Below are 17378 nucleotides of genomic sequence, written 5' to 3' on the forward strand. Positions count from 1 at the left end.
TACTTGGTCTTAAGGCTCTCGATTGGCTGGCCGGGATTGGCTGGATGGGAAAGTTGACTGTGGGCCTTCCTACACTTAATTCTCTGTCTAATGAGGTGCCCTTCCTGCCTCCAAAATCACCAATATCAAGGGCCGAAGATTTGCCCCACTTCTTTGAAATGAAGAGAATCCTCCAATTGCCAGATACTCTTAACTTAGATCCTTAACTGTTCAATCCCTAAAAACTAGCGAATTTACCATACATACTCAGTAAATGCCAAATTTTTTAGACAGTTTGTTTAAGCTGAAATTAGGGGTTCAACTATTACTTGAGTATTGTTTTCGAGAGGATGAAAGTCATGCTTAGTATGAGTCAAAAATGGACAAATAAGAACTAGATCTCCATATCAAATAATAAACAACAAAAGAAAAAATAATTATGACCATATTGAATATTTATCAACAAAATAATTATCTCCATTCTGCCTGCTATGGTAGAATGGTATTGTCGTACCGTATTCCAGTTACATAGAACATTACAATGCAGCACAGGCCCTTTAGCCCTCGATGTTGCGCTGACCTGTCATACCAATCTGAAGCCCATCTAACCTACTCTATTCCATGTACGTCCATATGCTTGTCCAATGACGACTTAAATGTACTTAAGGTTGGCGAATCTACTACAGTTGCAGGCAAAGCATTCCATACCCTTACTACTCTCTGAGTAAAGAAACTACCTCTGACATCTGTCCTATATCTATCACCTCTCAATATAAAGTTATGCCCCCTCGTGCTCGCTGTCATCATACTTGGAAAAAAGCTCTCCCTGTCCACCCTATCTAACCCTCTGATTATCTTCTATGTCTCTATTAAGTCACCTCTCAACCTTCTTCTCTCTAACCAAAACAGCCTCAAGTCCCTCAGCCTTTCCTCATACGACCTTCCCTCCATACCAGGCAACATCCTAGTAAATCTCCTCTACACCCTTTCCAAAGCTTCCACATCCTTCTTATAATGCGGTGACCAGAACTGTACACAATACTCCAAGTGCAGCCTCACCAGAGTTTTGTACAGCTGTAGCATAACCTCATGGTTCCGGAACTCGATCCTCTATTAATAAAAGCTAAAACACTGTATGCCTTCTTAACAACCCTGTCAACCTGGGTGGCAACTTTCAAGGATCTGTGTACCTGGACACCGAGATCTCTCTGCTCATCTACACTACCAAGAATCTTACCATTAGCCCAGTACTTTGCATTCCGGTTACTCCAACCAAAGTGAATCACCTCACACTTGTCTGCATTAAACTCCATTTGCCACGTCTCAGCCCAGCTCTGCAGCTTATCTATGTCTCTCTGTAACCTACAACATCCTTCCTCACTATCCACAACTCCACCAACCTTAGTGTCGTCTGCAAATTTACTAACCCACTCTGCTACGCCCTCATCCAGGTCGTTTATGAAAATAACGAACAGCAGTGGACCCAACACCGACCCTTGCGGTACACCACTGGTAACTGGACTCCAGGATGAACATTTCTCACCAACCACCACCCTCTGTCTTCTTTCAGCAAGCCAATTACTGATCCAAACTGCTATATTTCCCCCAGTCCCATTCTTCCTCATTTTCTACAATAGGCTATTGTGGGGAATCTTATCGAACGCCTTACCTGTCCTGTAAAGTGTACTCGAGTATTAGTTGAATTTTTTTCACTACGTTTTAACAATAAATTTATAGGGTCGGCCATTACTGGGGTACTATATTTGAGGGGCTGAAATTCATGCCTGTTAAAATTCATACTGTATCATTAGCAAAAGCCCAACTGATCTCTAAACGGATAAACACAAGAATTACAGCAATTCAGAAAACCTGGAGCAGAATGTGATAGCTGGTGGACTGGAAAGCCGGAGCTGAGCACAATGACTCATAAATGTTGATCTGTTATTTGTGAAGAACTAAGGTTGAAGATTCCTAACTTTTTGACCAAAAAAAGTCAACTTTTACATGAGATTGACTTATACTTGAGTATATATGGTATTTGCAATGACTCAACGTCCCTTTTCTCTCCAAAGTCATTGAAAATGTCACTTCCCAAATCCATTCCCACTTATTCTGGAATTTTCTTAACACACGTAACAGTCGATAAATCACCAGGACCTGATCAAGTGTATCCCAAGAAATTATAGGAATCTAACGAAAAAACTGCAGGATCCTTAGTAGACACATTTGTATCATCGACAGACACAGGGGAGGTGCCAGAAGACTGGAGGGTGGCTAATGTTGTGCTATTATTTATGAAGGGCTGTGAGGAAAGGGCTGGGAACTACAGAGCAGTGAGACTAACATCTGTGGTGGGTGCATTGTCAGAGGCGATTCTGCGAGACAGGATTTACATGCATTTTGAAAGACAAGAACAGATTAGGGATAGTCAGCATGACATTATCAGTGGGAAATCGTACTTCAAATATTTTATTGAGTTTTTTTGTGAATAAGTGGCGAAAAGCTAGATGAAGTTAAGGTAATAGACATTGAGAAGGTGTTGAATCATCGTAATCCTCCTGGTATTTTTCCTTCTAAGCTACATTTGTGCCTAATCATCAATGGCTGACTGTAGAGAAGTGCAGTGTGTTCCATTGAAAAACAAAACCTCAGCAAGGAAGATCCATTGGGACTCACCTCAGGAAGGTAAGATCGTGTAGTGATTGGAATGAGGTCAGCCAGGTGAACCATATAGAATATGAGTTTTATGATTGGGGGATCTAATCAGGGAGTCCAGGCTGACAGACGTAAACAGAGGTGCTGTTCACTCTGAGAAGTGGCCCTGAGGAACGTGGACCAATGTCAACGGCTATGCACATGTACGTAAAGGATGACTTGGTGAAGGGATACCAGCCTTTATGGAGTTATTTCATTGGTGATGTTATTGGGATTAATGATGTAACCATGCAAAAGCACCTACTAACTGAAGCCCAACTTAACTTTAAACATGGACTACAACTGGCTTTATCATTGGAAAATGCAGCCAGTGGAGCACAAGTCACAGGTATGCCGATGGATGTGGACTCCCTGACCAAGCTGACTGAGCTTGGGGGACACCACCTGAGTGAAGGCAATTGCATAGCCTCACTCGTGACATACTCTGAACAGAGGGACCCTTGGTCAGCCCACAGCAAAACCCCAAAACAAAGCCAGCATTGGTCAAACGGTTAAAGTTTTCTTCAGGAACTGGGCCGGCAAGCCATTGTACTTGCTACTGGTATGTGGACCCTAGAAGGAAAAGAGTCCCAGTCATCCTGAATTGAGTAAGAGAACTCATTGGGTAGTGTCCAGGAGAATGCACACCCTGGAAAGCCCTCCTAAATCTGCTTTGGAACAGTTAAATTGCTTAGCAACATCCACATCAGAACCAATCAAAATAAACATCTGGTTAAATGGTCATCCAGTTCTAATAGAGGTTGACAGCATTGTGGCTGTATCAGTGATTGCAGAATCAGTCTTTAATAAGGGCTCCAACCCTCGTGCTTGCATAAGATCTTGGCTAGTCTGAGAACCTATTCCAGGGAACGTTTACAGATTAAGGGTACAACTTTGGTTTTGGTTTCTCATGAGAAGCAGCAGTTACCACTGATTGTAGTAAAAGCCTTGGGCCAAAGCCTGATGGGGTGAAATTGGTTGAGAAAGATTCAACTTGATTGGCTCCACGTTTTTCAGTTTGAAAATTGCTGCCTGAGTGCAGCCTTAATTAAATACATGGACGTTTTTCAGGAAAGTCTAGGGACTATCAAAGAAAGCAAGATCACCTCCCATGTTGACCAGGAAGTAATTCCACACTTCTGCAATGCCCATCCAGTGACAATTGCCTTATGCACAAAAGTAGAGGCAGAAATCATGAGGCTGGAAAGCGAGAGAATCATCAAACCAGTCTAATTTGCAGAATGGGCAGCTCTGGGTCATACCAGTTGTGAAGCCCAGCGGGTTGGTTCGCCTTTGCAGGGATTTTAAACAAATGGTAAACCATTTGTTGCAGCCGGATAAATACCCAAAATGATTTATCTACAAAACTGGCAGGGGGGAATGTTCTTCATGAAGGTGAACATGAGACATGTGTACTTGCAATTGCGGTTAGATGAGGATTCCCAGACATATGCTACAATTAATTCCCATAAGGATTTGTACCAATATATGAGACTGCCATTTGAACTATCATCAGCCTGTGCCATTTTTCTGTGGATGATTGAGAACATTTCACAATGTTCTACCCAAGTGGTCTACACCAGGCTGTTATTTATCCAAATGATGTGCTAATAACAGAGAAGACCAATAAAGACGACTTAGAGAACTCGAACATAGTCTTTAGCTGTTTCTTGCAGACGGGTATATGCCTTAGAAGTTAAAAATATGTGTTCCAGGCACTAAAGTAGCCTACTTGAGCTACAGAGTTGACAAAATGCATAGGGAGATAAAGTTACGGCCACCAAAGGTGCTGGGCTCCCATGTCTATACTGGAGATTAGGTCTTCCTGGGATTGGTGAATTATTATGTCGTAGTAACAGACCACATACTCCTGCTGAAGTCACTCAAAGACAACAAGTCCGTGCCATCCATAGCTTCTGGTCAAATTCAGCAGTGAGCTCTCAGTCCAATAGCATACAATCACATCGTCCAGGAGGCCAAATGGCAAATGCAGATGCCTAGAACTGCCTTCCGCTAACAGATACACCACTGGTGATGCTGCCACTGGTAGAATCCATTTTCAACTTCTTGTACACCCTTCCAATCACCGCTAACAGTGTCAGACTGTTGGGACTAGAAAATGTGCTCTGAGCAAAACTGAAACAGCTGGTAGTGATGGAGTAAATAAAAGGACCATCACAACCAGAATTGCAATCTTTCTGGACCTGGCGAGACCAGACCACTGGAGGGGACGCCATTTTATTATGAGGACAAGAGCGATTGTCCCGAGCAAAATTTGCCACCACATACTGGCTGAACTCCATCAAAGTTATCCAGGGCTTGTCCAAAATGAAGATGTTGGCGAGACGTTATGTCTGGTCGCTAGGATTGGATGCAGATGTGGTCACATTGGTGGGGCATTACCCAGAATGCTGCCAGCAACCCACCAACATTCATGGGAATGGCCAGGTAAGCCCTGGACTCAGTTACACTTGGACTATTATGACCCTTTCATGGCCTTAATGTTGTTAGTTATTGTGGATGCCCACTCAAATTGGTTGGACGTGCATAGTGTTCATTCATCAAATATGGGCAGCACAATACAAAAGCTTCAAGCATCATTTGCAATACAGAGTCTCCAAGAAGTGTTGTTCACAGACAACGGGCCATCAGTTACCAACAGGGAATTCAAGTATTTCCTAAAATTGAATAGCATTCGACATCATCCACTGTTGCAGCAGAAAGAGCAGTCCAAACTTTGAAGGCAGGCTTAAAGAAATAGCCGAGAGTGTGGTGCTGGAAAAGCACAGCAAGTCAGGCAGCATCCGAGCAGCAGGAAAATCGACATTTCAGGCAAAAGCCCTTTATAGAAAGAAATAGCCTACAGCCTCACGCGATACCAAACTGACCCAGTTCCTGTTTGATTATAGGACATGCAACTATAGGAATAGCTCCAGCAGAGTTGCAAATGAGGAGAAAGCTCCGCACCAGGTTAAATCTGATCTTCGAGACATGCAGGGGGAGGGATGGGAAGTGAAATGGCATCAGGAACACTAATCTCAGACACAAGACCCCACTGCATAAGAGAGATAGTTTACTTCAGGGGATGAAGTTTGGTGCTGAAACTATGGGAATGGCCTTGCATGGGTAAGAGGCATGGTCAGCGCAATGTCAGGTCCCAGGGCGTACAAAGTTCGGGGAGGTGAAACAGTACTGAACAAGCAGGTGGAGCACATGAAAACTGCAAAATTGCAAACGGGACTGCAGAAAAACATACCTGGCCCCTCAGAACAGTCAGCAAGGCTGTTGGAACCTATTGGTGCTTCCCTTTCATCCAGCGTCAAAGAAACCTCAGTGTCTGACCAGGACATGGCAGATGTTACAGCCTCGATGCCATTACTGCCTGAAGAACAGAATGAATTCCTTTCAAGACACTCTGGGTACAGGTGGCAAGCTATGGTCTAGTACATGCCGCTCCCTTTCTGAAGTTTAATTGAAAGTACTGGACCCATTGCGAAAACGCCCCAGGAGAGGCTACAAGAAAACTACATCCCTGGACATAGTGGGGAAAGGGTGTCGTTTTGTAGTGAGGTCAGCCAGGCGGACTCTACGGAATATGAGTTCACTGGTTGGACCAGGTTAACAGCCCCAATCAAAGACCCCTGCCTGACAGAAGTGTCTATTTATTTTGTGGGTCTTGGAGTCCTTTGACTATGTATATATTGGTTATGGATGTTTATACTCCCTTTATACTTATCTCAAAAACCTGTTATTATCTTTTTTAGTTGCCCTTCAGCACCAGGCTCCTGATGTTTGGGCAGCCGGTGTGGAAGGGTATGGGCAGATTGGAGGATCTCTTCATGGGTCTGCTCCTGGGCCTGGTCAGGCAGTCTATAAATAGGTCCAGGTAGCAGTTCATGGAGAGGGTCATCTTTGCCGACTGCTTGCCTGCCTTCTGCATTTACCTCCCAGCCCAGGTGTCATTGGAGAGGCAGTATGCAGTGTTCACCAACACTCTCGATGCCTTTAGAGAGAGAGATGGGCACTGAAGAGAGTAGAGTGCTTTATTTCCCCCAGAAATTCTATTTTGATTTAATCCCCATCCTCCCCCTTCACTTTCTTCACATAGCATCGGGCTTGTTTGTTACTACTTCACTAACCACATGGGTGTCATCCTGGTGGTGAAATATATAGAATAAAGTTTTTGCACAACTGCATCTTTTTACTGAGTCATTGCAGACACACAACATGGGTTTTGTGGGGAAATATAAGCACTACTGCTGTGAAGGGATAGCTAGGAAAAGGGATGAGTTTATGAAAAATGAATTTTGGGAGTTAGGATGGAAGCTAAAAAGAAGGGTCTCAAGGGCAGTAATCTCTGGGTTGCTGCCTGTGCCACATGCTATTGAGGGCAATGATAGGAGGATATGGCAGGCAAATGCGTGGCTGAAGAGTTGGTGCAGGGGGCTGGGTTTCAGATCTGTGGATCATTGGGTTCTCTTCTGGGGAAGGTATGACGTGTACAAAAGTGACGGGTTACACCTGAACATAAGGAGGATCAATATCCTTGTGGACAGGTTTGCTAGAGCTGTTGGGAAAGCTTTAAACTAGGTTAGCGGGGGTAGGAACCAGAGCGTCAGGTCAGAAGATGTAGCAGTTGGTGTAAAGGTAGATGCAACAAGCAGATAGACTGTGAGGAAGGGTAGACTAATACAGCAAGAGTCCAGACAGAAAGGCAGAAGGAAGCGATGCAAAGACCAGAGCAAGAGTTAGAAAATAAGTGAAATTGGGCGACAGAACCATATGCAAAAGATAGGCAGATTGTTAGATTCTAAAGGGACAATGAGTATAAGGACCCTTTATCTGAATGACCGTAGTATTCAAAACAAAGTCAATGAACTTGTTGTGCAAATCAGTCCAAAGCGATATGATTTAGTTGCTATTACAGAAATGTAACGGTGATGATTGGGAATCAAATATTCAAGGGTATCAGGTAATTAGGAAGGATAGGCAAGAAGCTAAGGGAGGTGTGGTCGCATTCTTAATTAAGGATAAGATTAGGGCGATAGGGAGAAGCGATAAAGGATCTAAGGAGCAAAATGTTGAATCTATTTGTGTGGAGATCAGGAATAGTGAGGGGAAGAAGTCACTGGTGGGAGTAGTGTATAGGCCACCCATTAATAATGCCACAGTGGCACAAACAATCAATCAAGAAATATCTGACGCATTTAGGAGTGGAACGGGGGACTTTAACATGCACTTTGATTGGCCAAATCAAGTCAGTAGAGGCAGTCTTCATGAGGAGTTCATGGAACTCATCTGTAATAACTTTCTTGAACAGCATGTTACCAAACCTACAAGGGAGGTTGCAATCTTAGATCTGGTCCTGTGTAATGAGACAGGTAAAATTAATGATCTCATAGTTAAGGATCCTCTCGGAAAGAGTGATCACAGTATGATCGAATTTCGGGTACAAATGGAGGGTGAAATACTATAATCTAAAATGAGGGTGTTATGCCTAAACAAGAGAGACTATAATAGGATAAGGAAGGAGTTGGCTAAATTAGACTGGGAACACAAGTTATATGGTGGAACAGTTGAGGAACAGTAGAGGGCTTTCAAAATGATTTTTCAAAGTGCTCAAGAGAAGTATAGTTTGGTCAAAAACAAGGATAGTAAGGATAGGAAAAAACAGCCTTGGATAAACAACGAAATAAGGGAAGGCATCCAATTTAAAACTTAGGCTTACAAAGTAGCCAAGGGTAGTGGGAAACAGGAAGTTTGGGAAAACTTTAAAAACCAACAAAAAAACCACAAAGCAAGCAATAAAGAAAGAAACGATAGATTATGAATGCAGACAAGCACAGAATATAAAAACAGGTTGGAAAAGTATTTTATAAATATATAAAACAGAATAAGGTGGCTAAAGTGAGTGTCGGTCGCTTGCGGAATGAGAAAAGGGAATTAATATTGGGTAATGCTGAAACAGCTGATGCCTTGAATAACCATTTTGTGTCAGTCTTCACAGTGGAAGATGTGTCTAATATGCCAGAGAGTGATGTCAAGGATATGATGGAAGATGAGGACCTCAATTCAATTGTTATCACTAAAGGGATAGTATTGAGCAAACGTGAGGGTCCAAAGGTAGATAAGTCCCCTGGTCTGGATGAAATGCATCCCAGAATTCTGAAAGAAATAGTGGAAGTTATAGTAAATGCATTAGTGGTAATTAACCAAAATTCACTGGACTCCGGATAGGTCCTGTTGGAGTGGAAGACTGTCATGCTGCTGTTTAAAAAGGGGTGTAGGCAAAAGGCAGGCAACTATAGGCCAGTTAGCTTATCATCTGTAGTCAGGAAAATGTTGGAGGCTATCATTAAAGAAGAAATTGTGAGACATCTGGATGGAAAGGGTTCCATCAAGCAGATGCAGCTTGGATTCAGGAAGGGCAGGTCGTTTTGATAAACTTACTGGAGTTCTCTGAGGATGTAACAAGCTCAGTGGAGGTAGGGGAACAGATGGATATTTCGACTTGGATTTCCAGAAGACATTTGATAAGGTGCTGCATAAAAGACTCATCCATAAGAAGAGAATGGATGGAGTTGTGGGGAATGTACTAGCATGGATAGAAGACTGGTTAACCAATAGAAAGCAGAGAGTTAGGATAAATGGGTGCTTCTCTGATTGGAGATCAGTGGTGAACGGATGCTGTAGGGGTCGGTGTTGGGCCTGCAACTGCTCATGATATATATATAAATGATCGAATGCAACGTATCCAAGTTTGCTGATGATACTAAATTGAGAGGAAAGGCAAACTCTGTGGAGGGTCTGCAGAGAGATTTAGATAGATTAAATGAGTGGGCAAGGGTCTGGCAGATGGAGTACAATTTTGCTAAGTGTGGGGCAATCCACTTTGGAAATAAAAATAGTAGGTCAGAATATTATTTGCATGGTGAAAGATTGTAGCATGCTGTTGTGCAGGTAGACTTAGGAGTGCTTGCACATGATTCACTGAAAGTTGACTAGCAGGGGCAAAAAGTAATCAGGAAGGCAAATGGAATATTGGTTTTCATTGCTAAAGGGATTGAATTTAAGAGCAGGGAGATTCTGCTGCAATTGTACAAGGCGTTGGTGAGGCCGCACCTGGAGTATTATGTGCAGTTCTGGTCTCCTTACATGAGGAAGGATATATTGGCTTTGGAGGCAGTGCAGAGGAGGCTCACCAGGTTGATTCTGGGGATGAGGGGGGTATCCTATGAGGAAGGGATGAACTGCATGAGACTGTACTCACTAGAACTTAGAAGAATGAGAGGGGACTTATGGAAACATATAAAATTAAGAAATGGATAGATAAGGTAGACGCAGGCAAAGTGTCTCTGCTGACGGGTGAGACTAGGACAAGGGCACATGGCCTCAAGATTGGTGGGAGTAGATTTAGGACAGAGCTGAGGAGGAAATACCTTTCCCAGAGAATAGTGAATCTATGGAATTCTCTGTCCAAGGAACCAGTAGAGGCAGCTTCATTAAATATACTCAAGCAATGGTTGGGTGGGTTTTTGCATGGTAAGAGAATTAAGAGTTATGGGGATAATGCAGGTAGGAGGAGCTGAGATAATGGATAGATCAGCCATGATCTTAATGAATGGCAGAGGTGGCTCGACAGGCAAAATGGCCCATTCTGCTTCTATTACTATGAAGTGATAGTGTAAGGGATTTAAAAAAAAATACATTGGAGATTCAGAAGGTCTCCTCATTCCACAGGGAAAAAATAAACAGGAGTGTCAGATGTCCTGTTCACTCTGGGGAAGATGGACCAGTGTCAAGTACTATGCATGTGAAAATAAACGGCGACTTGGTTATGGGATACTAGCCTCTGTGGAGTTGTTTCAGTTCGGTGTTGGATGAGAAGAGGATTACAATGTTGCAAACAAACAACAACCAAGTCTGAGCATTGGGAGTGCTTCAGAAACCACCAAAGACTAGTAAACGATTGATCAGAAGGGAAAAAAATAGAGTGTGAGAAAAAAGAACTCACCGTGATCCTAAATACAGATTATAAAACCTTTGATAAATAAGTGAGGGAGAAAATAGATAAGGTGAACTCTGTGATGCAGAATTACTGATATAAACAATGGATTAATGTTACTGCTATAACATTATCAGTACTGTATCAGTAACTGCTGTCAAATATGGTAGTTACTTTTTGCTTCATTGGAATCCCTTTCGATCAATTGAGCTTCACAAACATACATCCATACACATCAACTCTTGTTAACAATACTTTCTTCTAACCAAAACCTCACTCTTATTGCAATTTTTGCTGTATTATTTCTGAACTGTTGTTCACCTTTTATTAGCAAGACTGATTCAGCAAGAAGTTGGGAACCAAAATTGTAGCTCCATTGTCCAGTAGATTGAGAGCAGTGAGGTCAGAAATAAGGTTTCAAGTTCGCAAGAGTGCACTGGCAAGTAGGAAGTTGGTTTGAAGTGTGTCTATGTCAAAGCCAGGTGCATCCGGAATAAGGTGGGTGAACTTGCAGCATGGGTTGGTACCTAGGACTTTGATGTTGTGGCCATTTCATGGACATGGATAGAGCAGGAAGAAGAATGGCTGTTGCAGTTTCTGGGGTTTGGATGTTTCAGTAAGAACAGGGAAGGTGCAAAAGAGGGGGAGGTGTGGCATTGTTGGTCAGGGACAGTATTAAGCAGGCAGCAAGGACGTTTGAGGACACATATACAGGGGAACCTCGATTCTCCGAACGAAATGGGTGGGCACTATTTCGCTCAGATAATCAATTATTTGGTTAAATGATTAAATGCCTTTCCTTGAGGGCTTAAAGTCTGCTCCCCATTCAGGAGTCTTGTAGCAGCACACAGTGCGTGAGACCCTGCACCCAACACCGCCCACTGCCCCAGACCCCGCCCAACCCTGACCCCCAACCTCGTCTCCCAACCCCATCCAACCCCGCTCCCAACCCCAGCCAACACCGCCTGCCCCCGCCCCCCACCCCAACACTGTCCAATCCCGCCCCTGTCCCCAACCCCGCCTCCCGCCCACCCTTGCCCACCAACCCCAGCTAATGCCACCCCCAACCCTGTCCAACACCACCCCTCCTCCTGTCCTCCGCCCCCACCCTCTCTCCCTGTCAGCCAGACTGTACACCAACAAGACTGCTAGTGCTGCAACTGCCTTTGTGGGGTAAGTCTACAAGTGCGCGCATGCATAAACACAAACACACACACACATATACACACACCCAACCACAGCCCCACACACAACTTTTTATTGCAACTTTTTGACAGCTTCCACCTCTGCCCTGTACAGGACAATGTTGGAGAGATTATCTGGGGAAGTGGGGGGAGGGAGTTAGGGTACACCTCTGTGTAGAACTCCAGGAAAAGTGTGGGGAGAGAAGAGTGGGAGGTCAGTCATTTGGAGACAATGTCTGTTTAATCACTGTAAACAAAAGACAGGATCACTGTTGGAAACACGTCTTTGATGTAATGTTTCTATCAGGACCTCAAGACCTCCTTCGGATAATCGAATTTTCGGATAATTGGTATTCAGATAATCAAGGTTCCTCTGTTCTGAGGTAGTATGGGTTGAGGTTAGAAACAGGAAAGGAGAGTTCACCCTGTTGGGAGTTTTCTATAGGCCTCTGAATAGTTTCAGAGATGTAGTGGAAAGGATTGGAAAGATGATTCTGGATAGGAGTGATAGTAACAGGGTAGTTGTTATGGGGGACTTTAACTTTCCAAATATAGACTGGAAATATTATAGTTCAAGTACTTTAGATGGGTCAGTTTTTGTCCAATGTGTGCAGGAGGGTTTCCTGACACAGAATGTAGACAGGCCATCAAGGGGCGAGGTCACTTTGGATTTGGTACTGGGTAATGAACCTGGCTAGGTGTTAGATTTGGAGGTAGGTGAGTACTTTGGTGATAGTGACCACAATTTGGCTATGCCTACGTTAGCGATGGAAAGGGATAAGTATATACCTGCAGGACAAGAGTTATAGATGGGTGAAAGGCAATTATGATGCAATTAGGCAAGATTTAGAATGCATAGGATTGGGAAGGAAACTTCAGGGGACGGGCACAATTGAAATGTGGAGCTTATTCAAGATACAGTTACTATGTGTCCTTGATAATTATGTACCTACCAGGCTGGGAGGAAGTGGTCGAGCGAGAAAGCTGTTGTTTACTATAGAAGTTAAATCACACGTCAAGAAGAAGAAGGAAGCTTATGTAAAGATGAGAAGTGAAGGCTCAGTTTGGGCACTTGAGAGTTACAAGTTAGCCAGGAAAGACTTAAAAAAAGAGCTAAGAAGAGCCAGGAGGGGACATGAGAAGTCGTTTGCAGGTAGGATCAAGGAAAACCCAAAGGCTTTCTATAGGTATATCAGGAATAAAAAATGACTACAGTAAGCTGAGGGCCAATTAAGGACAGTAGTGGGAAGTTGTGTGTGGAGTCAGAGGAGCTAGGAGAAGCACTAAATGAATATTTTTCATCAGTATTCACACTGGAAAAAGACATTTTTGCCAAGGAGAATACTGAGATTCAGGGTTGAGGCTCACAAAGAGGAGGTGTTAACAATTCTGGAAAGTGTGAAAATAGATAAGTCCCCTGGGCTGGATGGGATTTACCATAGGATTCTCTGGGAAGCCAGAGAGGAATTTGCAGAGCCTTTGGCTTTATTCTTTATGTCATCATTGTTGACAGGAACAGTGCCAGAAGACTGGAGGAGAGCAAATGTTGCCCCATTGCCCAAGAAAGGGAGTAGAGACAACCCTTATTTCAGTGAGCCTTATTTCAGTTATGGGTAAAGTATTGGAAAAGGTTGTAAGAGATAGGATTTATAATCATCTAGAAAGGAATAAGTTGATTAGGGATAGGTAACATGGTTTTCTGAAGGGTAGGTTGTGCCTTGCAAACCTTATTGAGTTCTTTGAGAAGGTGACCAAACAGGTGGATGAGGGTAAAGCGGTTGATGTGGTGTATATGGATTTCAGTAAGGGGTTTGATAAGTTTCCCCATGGTAGGGTATTGCACAAATATGGAGGCATGGGATTGAGGGTGATTTTGCGGTTTGGATCAGAAATTGGCTAGCTGAAAGAAAACAAAGGGTGATGGTTGATGGGAAATGTTCATCCAGGAGTACAGTTATAAATGACCTGGATGAGGGCATAGCAGGATGGGTTAGTAAATTTGCGGATGACACGAAGGTCGGTAGAGTAGCAGTGCCGAAGGATGGTATATGATATGTCACTATTTTGCAAACCCAGTGTCCTGGGGAATGGTGTCATGAATTAGTTTCTACAACATGAGCATTGCTGTCAAGACAATACTGTACAAACATGAGCAGGGACTATTTACACACAACACAATGTCAGAATAAATGTCAAACCACCACCTTGAAGCTCTTGCAAAGGATTTAAGCATTAGGATTAGGGGTTACTGTCAACCTCACACAACTTATGAGGGGTAAAGATGAAATAGATGGTGGCTCAGTGATTAGCACTGATGCTCGACAGCACTAGGCACCTGCGTTTGATTCCACCCTCAGGCAACTGCCTGTGTGGAGTTTCCACATTCTCTGTGTCTATCTGTGTTTCCTCCAGATACTCTGGTTTCATCCCACAGTCCAAAGATGTGCAAGTTAGGTGGGTTGGCCATGCTAAGTTGCTCATGTTGTCGCCTACCGTCAAGCCAATATTGTATTCAGTTGACTAGTTGTTCCTGGATCCCATACAATCTAACCGTACTAAGCAGTATAATGCAGAACATTGCCAAAGGCTTTGCTAAAGTCCATGTAGACAACATCTACCACTCTGCCTTCAATTATCCTCTTTGGATACTTATTTTAAAAACTCAATCAAGTTTGTGAGACACAATTTCCCACACACAAAGCCATACTGGCTATCACTATTCAGTCTTTGACTTCTCAAATGCATGTAGATCCTGTCTCTTGAAATCACCTGCAAAAAACATTCCCACCGCTAACTTTAGGCTCACCAGTCTTTTGTTCCCTGACCTTTCCATGCTGCTTTTCTTAAATAATGGCACAATGTTAGCCACCCTCATCTGTGGCTATATCTCTGCTAGGGCCCTACCATTTCCTCTCCAGTTTTCCACAATTTTCTTGGGATATACTTGATCAGCTCCCAGAATTTATCTACATCTATACATTTTAAGATCTCCAGCACCTCCTTTTCTGTGGTATTGAATCTTTTTTAGGAATTACCATTTATTTGCCTGAGCTCTGTAGCTGCCTTGTCATTCTCCATGGCTCAATACTGAGACAAAATATTCATTTAGGCTCTCACCTGTCTCCTCTAATTCCACACATAGATGGCATCATTGATCTTTGATCTTACCTCCCTCATATCCATTCACTGACCCATGGAGAGATATATGATTATCTGAACATTTCACAGATGCTTGGACAGCAATGTCAATCACAAAAAAATAAGAGCACAGAGGCAACCTGATAATACTTGCCTATCCTTGGGGGGTTTTGGACACTAGTGTCAGTCATGTGACCAGAGCAACCCTTCACTCACCCACAGACGATCTTGATGAAATACAGTTTTACACTCCCATTATTTCTAGATTACCAGCTTTCATTCTCAGAGACTGCAACAGTATTTTGTACTGATTTTTAAAAAAATTCATTGAGAGAAATGCAGCTATTGTCACAGTAAGGCTCATTTTTATCTTAGTTTCACATGACAGGAATGGTCTACACTCACAGATTCCCTCCAATGGGAAAACAGGCCTTTAGGCCCATCGAGTCCACATGGATCCATCTACTCTATCCCTGTAGCTCTGTATTGCACGTGGCCAGTTCATCTAACCTGCATATCTTTGGACTGTGGGAGGAAACCAGAGCACCTGGAGGAAACCCATGCAGACATGAGGAGAATATGCAAACTCCATAAAGACAGTTGCCAAAGGCTGGAATCAAACCCAGGTCCCTGGAGTTGTGACTCAGCCACGCTAACCACTGAGCCATTGCGCTGCCCATCGTCAGATAAATATGGGGTGTTACATTTTGGAAAGACAAACAAGGGCAGGACTCTGGAAAGTGCTGTCAAACAGAGATCTGGAGTGCAGATATATAGTTCTTAAAAGTGGCATCACAACTCGACAGGATGGTGAAGAAGACATTTAGTATGCTTGCCTTCATTGGTCAGAGCATTGAGTACAGGAGTTGGGAGGTCATGTTATAGCTGTACAAGACATTGGTAATGCCATGTTTGGAGTACTGTGTACAATTCGAGTTTCCTCGCTGTAGGGCAGATGCAAAAACACTTTACAGGGATATTACCAGGACCAAAAGGTTTGAGTTATAAGGAGATGCGGCATGAGCTGGGAGGTTTGTCCCTGCAGTGTAGGAGCTGAGGGTAGACCTTGTAGAAATTTATAAAATCATAAGGGACATAGACAAGGTGAATAGCCAAGGTCTTTCCCCTCTGGTAGGGCATAGGTTGAAGGTGAGAGGGGAAAATTAACAAACAATCTGAGCAGCTATATTTTTCACACAGAGGGTAGTGCATTTATGGAATGAGCTGCCAGAGGATGTGATAGAAGCTGGTACAATGCCAATATTTAAAAGACATTTGGACAGGTACGTGGATAGGAATGATTTGGAGGGATGTGGGCCAAATGCAAACAAATGGGACTAGTTCTGTTTTGGAAAACTGGTTAGCGTGGAAGAATGGGGTGAAAGGTCTATTCCCATTCTATATGACTCTACAACTCTATAAGTGAGTCATCTATAGCAGAGTAGAAGGATGTGCAGGATGTTATGTGGTAAGGTCAGGGTCAGATTAGGTTGGAACAGAGGGCTTTTGGTGGGAGAGTCAAATGTTTGGAGGGGAGTTGGGGAAGGTCAGATTTTGGAAGTATAGTTGGACAGGCCAGATCTGAGTCACAACTTGGGAAGTCAGTGGGGCAGGGTAACAGCTGGAAGATGAGCTGTTCCAAAATAAACACATGTCGCAAATGGCTGTTAAATGGATGCCTGAGTTTTGGGTGCTATTTTGACAACCATTCGAAATTAACCAATAATGCCCAAAATAAGAAAACCCAATCGAGTTAGAATTTTTTGTTTTGACAACATCGGACCATTGAGGCGTACGATATTTGGATGTATAAAAAAGCGGGCATTTTGAAAATTGGTCAGAGAGTCAAAGCCATTGATCAGCCAAATAATGCCATAGAGCCAGACACCAAACTGCCCATCTAACATCTTGCTCTCAAAGAAATTAGAAACACTCTCTATCAATGGTACATTTTCCTGTAAAACATACTCACAGTAAAAAGAAAGAAGATGACCCAGGCAGATCAGCAGACAGAAGATTGAAGACTGCAGAGAAGATAAATACTGTGTGGGCTTAAGATTAAGTTATCATAATGTTTAATAAGTGTGTTATTGGAACTGCACTTTTTCAAAGAGTTGGGGTCAGGTAGTAAATAGTTAAGAACAAGGAGAGCTTAGATGGTGTTAATAATTATTGTTTAGTGTTCACTATTAAAGTTAGGAAAATAAATTGTCATTTCTCTTTAAATAGTGGAAATTAGGAGTTCTCTGTCACTCAGATTTTAACAGATTACAAGGCAAGATAAGTCGAGCTTTTCTAGGAGTTTGGTTTTAATTAACAGAAGAGTTTGACCTCTGTGTCATAATATGAGAGACTTGGTAAATCAGAGGATCAGGGAG

The 17378-nt window shown here is 43.0% G+C and overlaps 1 pseudogene; it reads right to left on the reverse strand.

Annotated features, from left to right (window-relative positions):
- Positions 1-3229: 3229 nt before the first annotated feature.
- Positions 3230-17378, reverse strand: part of LOC148148858 (T-cell-specific guanine nucleotide triphosphate-binding protein 2-like) — a 32635-nt pseudogene continuing 18486 nt past the window's right edge.

The sequence above is a fragment of the Chiloscyllium plagiosum genome, unplaced genomic scaffold (genome assembly GCF_037043375.1).
Source record: "Chiloscyllium plagiosum isolate Xiang-an unplaced genomic scaffold, Cpla_swu_hap1 HiC_scaffold_11, whole genome shotgun sequence".
In the NCBI taxonomy this organism is placed as follows: domain Eukaryota; kingdom Metazoa; phylum Chordata; class Chondrichthyes; order Orectolobiformes; family Hemiscylliidae; genus Chiloscyllium; species Chiloscyllium plagiosum.